The following is a 10,225-nucleotide window of genomic DNA, read 5'->3' as shown; positions in this document are numbered from 1 at the left end:
TTGTGTGTTCTAAATGTAATAATTTTCATCTCGTTTTGGAATGTTAATTGCTCCATCAATTTTGGAGTTGAAAAATTAAATATTGGATGATTATTAATAAGTGATAATGACCACTAAAAATATTTTTGATAGTGGAATGTCTATATATAACATATGTGTTTGGTCTTTAAAATCATATCTTTCATTTTCATCTTGTGAGAGTTTGAAAGAATTAAAACAAGACAATTATCATTTGTTAATAACTTGTGTTTCCTTTTGTAGTAATCTTCCATTCTCGGTTTTTGAAATTCCCCTACCAGATGTTAAAGATGATGAATAAGCTGACTTTCAAACCTCTGACTTACAAGTTATTGGAATTCGCATGAGCCACCGGTTCATTTAAGGTTTTTTGATATTTATTTGTTTTTCATATATTATATTCATGTGTTCTATTTACCTTTGCAATTTATGGAGTTTTGATTTATTTCATGCATGAATATTTTCTGGAAAAAAATTATTATGTGCATATATATATGAAATCAAATACATAATATTATGTTTCAGTTATGAAATTATATATGAGAATTTTATTCATCATTGTATTATATCTTGATCTTTAAGTACATAATATGATTTATTCTCATATGATTAAGTTTTATGTCTAAGTGATCATTATAATTTTGATTAATTATAGATTAGTCACAACATCTATAATTTTATTGAAATTATATATTAAGTTGTTTAAATATCATATAAGGAATTAGGCATAATATTGTGATTAATTATACTTTATATAATGAATTTTATCCCACATGAATTTTTATTATATTTGTATAATTAATTGGGATGAAATGACATATTATTTTTCATGGTATACTCATAGGGATCATGAGGTATGTATAATTTGTCAATTTTATCATAAAGTAAATATTTGCGATAGAAAATCAAATTATTTTCATGTTGTACCCGTAAAGCATGAATTTGAATGTGTAATTTGATTATTCTATCATAAAATTTAATTGTTTCTTATTGAATTAAAAATTTAGTCCATGGACAATTTTTATTTCACAAGATTCAATTTTCTGGTATGTTTACATTGGTAAAACATACAATTAAGATAAATATGCCTTAAATTTTGACATAAGCCTTTGAATTTTTACAGCTTCTCAAATTGTTAGTTTTTCTGATATTCAATGTGATGTTCCCAAACTTAAAGGAGATAACTATAAGATATGGAAGGAGAGAATTCTTTTGCAATTGGGGTAGATGAACATAGGCTATACTATAAGGAAAGACGAACCACTTGCAATCAATGATGAAAGTAGCCTAATTGTTGTTGTGCTATATGAGTGGTGGGAGCGATCCAACCGGCTTAGCGTGATGTTCATTAAGATCAAAATCTCGGCTGGGATACGTGGTTCTGTCGACCAACATGAAAAGGTCTGAGACTTGTTTAAGACTATTGATGACCAGTTCATCACTTTAGATAAGGCTTTAGCAAGCACCCTGATCATGAGGTTCTCCTCTCTCTGGCTCACCAGTGTGAAAGGTGTGCATGAGTACATAATGCAAATGTGGGATATTTCAACTCAATTTAGTAAATTGGAGGTTGATATGTTTGAGTCCTTCTTGGTGCACTTCATTCTAAACACCTTTCCGTTAAAATATGGGTCATTTAAGATTTCCTACAACACACATAAGGACAAATGGTATATCAATAAATTAATGACCATGTGTGCTCAGGAAGAAGAAGGGATTATAATGGAGATAGGTGAGAGTGCATTGCTAACAATTGCTTGTGGGAAGAACAAAACAACAAGTCTTAAGATAATTAGAAGAGGAATGGTAAAATATCACCTCTTAAGAAGGCGACAAAGTGTTTCTTTTGTAAAAAGAAAGGACATATGAAGAAGAATTGCCCTAGATTCTAGAAATTGCTTGAGAAGAAAGGTAAACTAATCTCATTAGTATGTTATGAATCTAATATGGCTAGTGTTAATATTAACACCTAATGGATTGATTCTAGATCTACAATCCATATTGCAAATTCTTTACAAGGTATGCAAAACCTAAGAAAACCAATGGGAAGTGAGCAAAAAACATTTTATCAGACAATAAGTTAGGCTCACTTATGGAGGCTATTGGAACTTGCATTTTAACTTTAAGTAGTGGCTTTATTTTGAAATTAAAAAAGACCTTTTATGTGCCAAGTTTTTCCCTAAACTTGATTTCTGTTTCTAGACTCGTACCTTTTGGATATTCCTTTAATTTTAAAGACACATCGTTTGAGTTATTTTATAATTCTGAATGTGTTAGGAATGGTATCTTGTCTGATGACCTTTATCTTTTTGGTTTACAAAATTATGTCATTTATATTTCTATGCATGTTCAAAATAGTATTAAAAGGTGTAATATTAATGAGAAATCTTCTATGTTATGGCATCAGAGATTAGGACATATCTCCATTGAGAGGATTAAAAGGTTAGTGAAAGATGGGGTACTCAATACTCTTGATTTTGCTGACTTTAAGATTTATGTGGACTGTATTAAAGGTAAGCATACCAACATGTCTAAGAAAGATTCTAATAGGAGGTTAAGCATATTAGAAATGATTCATATTGATATTTGTTGTCCAGATATAGATGCACATGGTCAGAAATATTTTATCACCTTTATAGATGATTATTCACGATATATAAATGTTTATTTGCTTCATAACAAAAATGAAACATTGGATGCCTTCAAAGTCTTTAAGGCCGAAGTTGAGAACCAATGTGGCAAACAAATAAACATAGTGAGATCAGATAGAGGTGGAGAATATTATGGTAGATATACTGAGAATGGATAAGCACCTAGTCCTTTTGTAAAGTTTCTTCAAGAACATGAGATTGTTGTCCATTACACTATGTATGGTTCTCCAAATTAGAATGGTATGGCAAAAAGAAGGAACCTAACATTATTGAACATGGTACGGGGTATGCTTAGCAACTCCAATCTTCCTAAATCCTTGTGGGCTGAAGCACTAAAGATGACTGTATACATATTAAATTGTGTTCCAACCAAGGTTGTCCCAAAGAAACCTTTTGAGTTGTTTAAAGGTTGGAAACCGAGTTTGAAACATATGCGCGTTTGGGGTTGTTCGTCTAAGGTGAGAATATATAACCCACAAGAAAAGAAACTTGACCCAAGGACTATTAGTGAGTATTTCATTGGATATGCTGAAAGGTCTAAAGGTTATAAGTTTTACTGTCCATATCATATTACTAGGATTGTGGAATCAAGAAATGCCAAGTTTCTTGAAATGACTTGATCAATGAGAGTGATCAATTGAGGGACTTAGGTTCTGAAATTAATCATATAGAGTTTCAACCTTCCATATTAAGTGAAAGATTGGTTGTAATTCATACTCCTCAAGTACAAAGGAATGATGAATAACAAATGACTAACATTCCACAACTTGTTGCTGATAATCCAGTAGATCAAGTTGATCATCAAATCCCTGAAAATGATGAACAACCAGCTGAATAACATGATTCTCAAGAAAATATTGATGCAACATTAAGGAGATCTACTAGAGCAAGAAAATCAATTATTCCTAGTGATTATATTGTATATTTGCAAGAATTTGACTATAATATTGGAGTTGAAAATGATCCTGAAACTTTTGATCAAGCCATGAGTTGTAAAGAGTCAAATTTATGGTATGATGTCATGAGGGATGAGATGAATTCCATGCTATGTAACAAAGTTGGGAACCTTGTAGAGTTTCCTAATGGGACAAAGGTCATTGGTTGTAAATGGGTCTTTAAGACCAAAAGGGATTCATTAGGCAACATTGAGAGATACAAGGCAAGACTCGTTTATAAGGGATTTACTCAAAAAGAAGGAATTAACTACACATAGACTTTTTCTCCTGTATCTAAGAAAGATTCTCTTCGTATTGTCTTAGCATTTTGACCTTGAGTTGCAAAAAATGGATGTGAAAACAACCTTTCTTAATGGTGATTTAGAGGAGAAGGTTTATATGAAACAACCTGAAGGATTATCCTCTAGCAGTGGTGAGCCTTTAGTTTACAAGCTTAATAAATCTATATATGGTTTAAAGCAATCCTCCCGTTATTGGTACCTTAAGTTTCATGGGATAATTTCTTCATTTGGTTTTGATGAAAACCCCATGGATCAATGCATACACCACAAGGTTAGTGGGAGTAAAATATGTTTTCTTGTTTTATATGTAGATGATAGTTTACTTGTAGCCAATGATAAGGGTTTGCTACATGAGGTGAAACAATTTCTCTCTAAGAATTTTGACATGAAGGATATAGGTGATGCATCTTATGTCATTGGCATTAAGATTCATAGAGATAGACCTCTAGGTATTTTAGGTCTATCACAAAAAACCTATATTAACAAAATTTTAGAGAGATTTTGGATGAAAGATTGTTCATCAAGTGTCGCCCTCCATTGTGAAGGGTGATAGGTTTAATTTGAAACAATGCCTAAAGAATAACTGAAAGGGAACAAAGGAAAAACATTCCTTATGCTTCAGTTGTTGGAAGCCTCATGTATGCTCAAGTATGCACAAGGCTTGACATTGCTTTTGTAGTTGGAATGTTAGGAAGATATCAGAGTAATTCGGGTATTGACCACTGAAGAGTTGGAAAAAAAGTGATGAGGTACCTTCAAGGGACTAAAGATTACATGTTTATATATAGACAAACAAACAATCTAGATGTGATTGGGTATTTAGACTCAGACTTTGCTAGCTGTGTTGATTCTCGCAAATCAACATCTATGTACATTTTCATGATGGTTGATGGAGCTATTTCGTGGAGGAGTGTTAAGTAGACTTTGATTGCTACTTCTATCATGGAAGATGAGTTTGTCTCTTGCTTTGAGGCTACATCACATGGTGTATGGCTTAAGAGTTTCATTTCTGGACTGAAGATAGTTGATACTATTTCTAGGCCTATAAGAATTTTATGTGATAACTCAGTTGTTATCTTTATGGCTAAGAATAACAAAAAATGGAAGTCAAAGAAAGTACATCAGCATTAAGTACTTAGCCATTAGAGAAAGAGTAAAAGACAAAAAAGTGGTCATTGAGCATATAAGCAATTAGTTGATGATCGTTGATCCTTTGACTAAAGACACGCCGCCGTTTAAATTCAAGGATCATGTAGAGAGAATGAGACTTGGTTTCACTTTATGATTGTATACATACAGGTTAGAGTTGAAACTTTTATATTGTGATATTTTCTCATATTCAGATACACATTGATTTATTTGAGAAAAATTATGTTTTAGACCAAGAATAAACTTTGGGTTTATTCATTAAGTTTTATTACCAACTTGAGTATACAACTTGGGAAATTGAGTATGTTGTAATACATGGATGATATTACTCGTTATAAGAGAAACGATCTCTATGATTTGTATGTTCATTTCTTAAGAAGATTGAGCATTGACTTATTTTAATCAATGAGTCAAAACGTTTAGATCAAGTGGGAGAATGTAATAATTTTGGTTTGTACGTTTTGGAATGTCAATTGCTCCGTCAGTTTTAGAGTTGAAAAGCCAAATATTGAATGACTACTAATAAGTGGTAATGACTAATGATTGGTGGTAATGGCTACTAAATACATTTTTTATGGTAGAATACCCATATATAGCACATGTATTTGGTCTATAAGATCATATCTTTCATTTTTGTCTGATACACCATCTACAAAGAGAGAGAATGGGAGCTTGAAAGAACCAAAACAAGACAGCTCTTTCATGGCAATGACTGGAGGTATATTTTGATTTTTGATTTTCTATATTTGTTAATGACCTATGTTTCATTTTGTAGTTTGTAACATCACAGGTTTTATATTTTAGTCTTACATGAAATCGTTTCTCCTTCTCCACTATGTGTTGATGTTACCACTCTTAACTTTGTGATCACTTTCGTGTTCAATGTTCGACATTGTGAAGGATTAAAGAGCTTCATTTGCAGGTTTTGTTTCTATTAATTTATTGTTCATCATTATTTCGTCTTTTGTTTCTCTGGTTGTTGTCGTTTGGGTTCTAGTATTGGATAAGTCACAATTACATAATTGATTGTTGGTGGATTGTATGGTTTCATTGGAATAATAAGTCGTGCTGATAGAGATTTGAGTGTGTTGATGTATAGTGTATTTGTGGTGGAAGAAATGCGGGTGTGCACTTCTCTATTGTGATGGTTTTAAAATAAGTTTAGTTAAATTGAAGTTATGATGACATTTTGGTGGATTTCTGGGCATAATGGTTGCTTATGTGTTGGTATAGTTATTTTCGGACTATGTGTTTTGGACGCGGGTAAATTTTTAGAGTATTATATTGATAGATCCTTGTTTTGTTCTAGGGATTGTCTTTTAGTTACTTTATCAGTCAAATAAGTTATGTGGACAATCATGGATTATTGTTTGAGGGTTTTTTTCGGTTAAGAGTTTTGTCAAACATATGATGAGCATAAAAGTTATGGTCATATGTGTTCTAATTAGTGAAAGACATATTTTATAAGGTCATGAGTAGAGCAGAAAAAATAGAAAAACACAGAGATGTATATATAAAGAGAAGAGTCTATAATATAAGGATATTTATTTGGTAGGTTGGAGTTCTTATGCAAAGATGATAAGAGAATATAATAGCTATAATATGAGGGAGTCGAATTATTGTTTCATGTCATTTTTTATTGTTGAATTACACAACTTATTATGTATGTTATAGGCTATATTTTGGCTTTTGTACACAGAGTATTGGTCAAGGGTGCTGCAAGTTTTGTTGCAGTGTGCATTATCTGTTGTATTTTTGTGGTTGAGGTTAAGCGCACATTGTGCTTCAGCCTTGGTCAATTGTGTTTTTAATGAATCTTTCTATTTTGCATCTAAACCAAATCTAAATTATAATAAAGAACCAACATAACATGGCACCTTATTCAACCACAATTTACTACATAGCTTAACACACAATGCAACTCAATACGCCTCTAACCATATTGTGTCAATTGACACATTGCATGCTACCTCCATACTTGGATATTGTTACATGTATCTCTTACCTTAATACTTCTTCAGGTTGTTTCCTTACTTACCTTTAATGACATTTTGCAAATGTTCCTTTATGTTTACCATAATGGATAAAGATGATTTTTTTTGTGAAATTAATATATTCATATGTAATTTCAAGTGTCAATATATTCCTACTTAGTGTCAATTTATTCCTGTTACTGGGTTAACTATGTGTGAAAGTTAAGGTTACTTTAGTAATTTAAGTGGTTACATTCGATTGAATTTCATTTTACATCCAATCTTTCACTAGAAACTACAAAAAATGATCATTCTAAATGATTCGATAAGTGTATAATATACTTAATAATTCTTATAATTATTTTAAATTTAGATATAACATATGAAAATTTGTATTCGTGCTATGAATCAAGTGATTGAGTCTATCATAAATAATTGTTAACATCTTATCATTTGTGGTTAATTCTAACATTTATAATATTATTATTCAAAAGTCAAATGTGAACATGAATTTATTTAGTTCATGCCTGAAAGATTAAACTTGTATGATCAAAGTGTGTGTCATGTCATCCGAGGGAATAATCTTACCTGTACCAAGGAAATCACGAGAGCTACTTTTACTAGTTATTTATGTCCAAAGTTAAGGTTACTTTAGTAACTTAAATGGTTACAATAGATTGAATTTCATTTTATATCTAAACTTTCATTATAAACTACAAAAAAAAATGATGATTCTTAATGATCTGACAAGTGTATAATGCACATGTTAACTCTTAAAATTGTTTTAAATTTAGGCAAACTATATGATAAAAAATTGTATTCATGGTATAAATAAGATGATTAAGTCTATAATAAATACATGTTATCCTTTTAGCATTGGTGGTTAACTGTAGCCTTTATAATATTATTATTCAAAAGTCACATGTGAACAAGAATTTATTTGTCTTATGCATCGAAGGCTGAACTTATTTGAGGAAAGCATGTGTCATGTCATCTGAGAATAATTCAATGTCTATCATACAGGAATCATGAGAGCTGCATTTACTAGTTAGTTATGTATAAAGTTAAGGTTATATTAGTAACTTAAATGGTTACATTCGATTGAATTTCATTTTATATATTAACTTTTATTAGAAAATACAGAAAATGGTGATCCTGAATGATTTGATAAATGTATAATGTGCATGCTAACTCTTATTATTGTTTCAAATTTAGGCACACCATATAATGAAAATTTATATTCATGATATTAATAAGATGGTTTAAGTTTATCATAAATGTTGGTTAACCTTTTATCATTTGTGATTAACTCTAACCCTTCTAATATTACTCAAAAGCCACATGTGAACAAGATTTTCTTTAGCTCATGCTTGAAAGACTAAATTTGTCTGAGCAAAGCGTGTGACATGTCATCTAATGGAATAATTCTACCTGTACCAAGAAAATCACACAAGCTACATTTACTAGTTAGTTGTGCATAGAATTAAGGTTATATTAGTAACTTTTTATTAGAAACTACAAAAAATGATGAACCTAAATATGATAAGTGTATAATGAACATGTTAACTCTTACTACTATTTTAAATTTAGGCACACCATATGATAGAATAAAAAAAAATACTAAGTTGTTTCTTGTTTTTTAGTACAAAAGGAACCTAAGAAGGAATCAAAAGGTATGAAGATTTGAAAGAAACTAAGTTGTTTCTTGTTTTTTAGTACAAGAAAGGAATAACTTCATACAAGCAAAAATGCTACTCTAAGCTTTCCCATTTTCAAGAGCAAGTTGAACCACAATTAATAGTATCTCGTCTACATCTTTCTATGACTCCTCAAGGACTTGAGACCCTGCAATTATAGCAGCAAGAAATTCAGGTTCCTTTTGAAAAGGTTTCACAATGGTACTTTTTTAGTTCTTGTAGTTGTAACAATTGATTCAATTGTAGTAACAGCTGCTAATGGAAAACTTTCATATTTGGAAACCTTCTCATCATAAATACTTATTGACAACATAACTTTAAAAGTATTTGATTCATATGATTTACAAAAGTGAACAAGAAATGAATTGATGGAATACACAAGAGCCTAAATGTTTATCTTCATTTATCTTGGACAGTTAGGGTAAGTTGCTGCAATACAAGTTTACATGTAGACATATAATTTAGTAAGAAACAGAGAAAATTATGCAAGTTGGGAGTTTGACCATATCAATAAGTAACTAGCCTTCAAATAATTGAGCCAACGACAATGCACCTTCATTCTTGCTAGTACCACCGAAATTATAGAACAAATCAAAACATTTTCTTGTGTAAATTGACAAGATTATTAAGTTCACATAGATGACAAGCGTATAATCATCCCAGATCAATCAAGATATATCAAAAGCATATATAAATTGAGGTCTTTCATTTGATATGTTGGTGAACCTAACATAACTAGTTGAGTTTTATTAACACCATTATCAATTAGTTTCTCCATCTTCTGTGAAACTCAATGAAAAACTGAACAAGGAAATTCTAAATTATAAAGCATGGGTTCATGACACTTGTTTAATGCTTTAGATACAACAACAATGAAGTGCCCCTTGATAAACGAATCAAAGGACTATGTGGTGTGAGCTTGTTACCCAATCAATTACCCACTAAGCCTCTCTAAGGCATGGTAATTTTGAGTCAATGATTCAAATCCCCAAATTATGAAGAAAACTACGAAATTGTGAATCTATGGAATAAACATGTTCTATTGAGACTAAGTAAAATTCTCATATTTTTAAGGGAAAATGGTTTGGTTTCACCAATGCAGTCATAGGGATGCGAGTGCAGCGACAATGACAACTTCACACCAACAACCTCCACCGTCTGACTCACGTTAAACAACCTTCATGGGGGTGCATGAGGAAGTTGTCCCTCCAATGTTCAAAGCGGAAGTGATTACAATATGAATTTTGGGTTTTACTAATGCAGTGACGAATACACGACATCTATGACTACAGATCAACCACCTCCGATGAAAATAACAAAATCACCTTGACAAGGGTGTGAAGGAGAAGCAGTGGTTCTGAGCAAGAGCCAGAGTATTTGAGTCTTATTTTTTCTTTTCCTTGTTTTCATTCTTTTTTTATTTGATTTGAAAATTTTCATCTGATTTTTACTTTTTATTTTATTAAAATTGTTTAATAATAAAATATTTTTTAAATCCAT

The sequence above is a fragment of the Glycine max genome, chromosome 11 (genome assembly GCF_000004515.6).
Source record: "Glycine max cultivar Williams 82 chromosome 11, Glycine_max_v4.0, whole genome shotgun sequence".
Taxonomy (NCBI): domain Eukaryota; kingdom Viridiplantae; phylum Streptophyta; class Magnoliopsida; order Fabales; family Fabaceae; genus Glycine; species Glycine max.
This window is presented reverse-complemented; position numbering follows the sequence as displayed.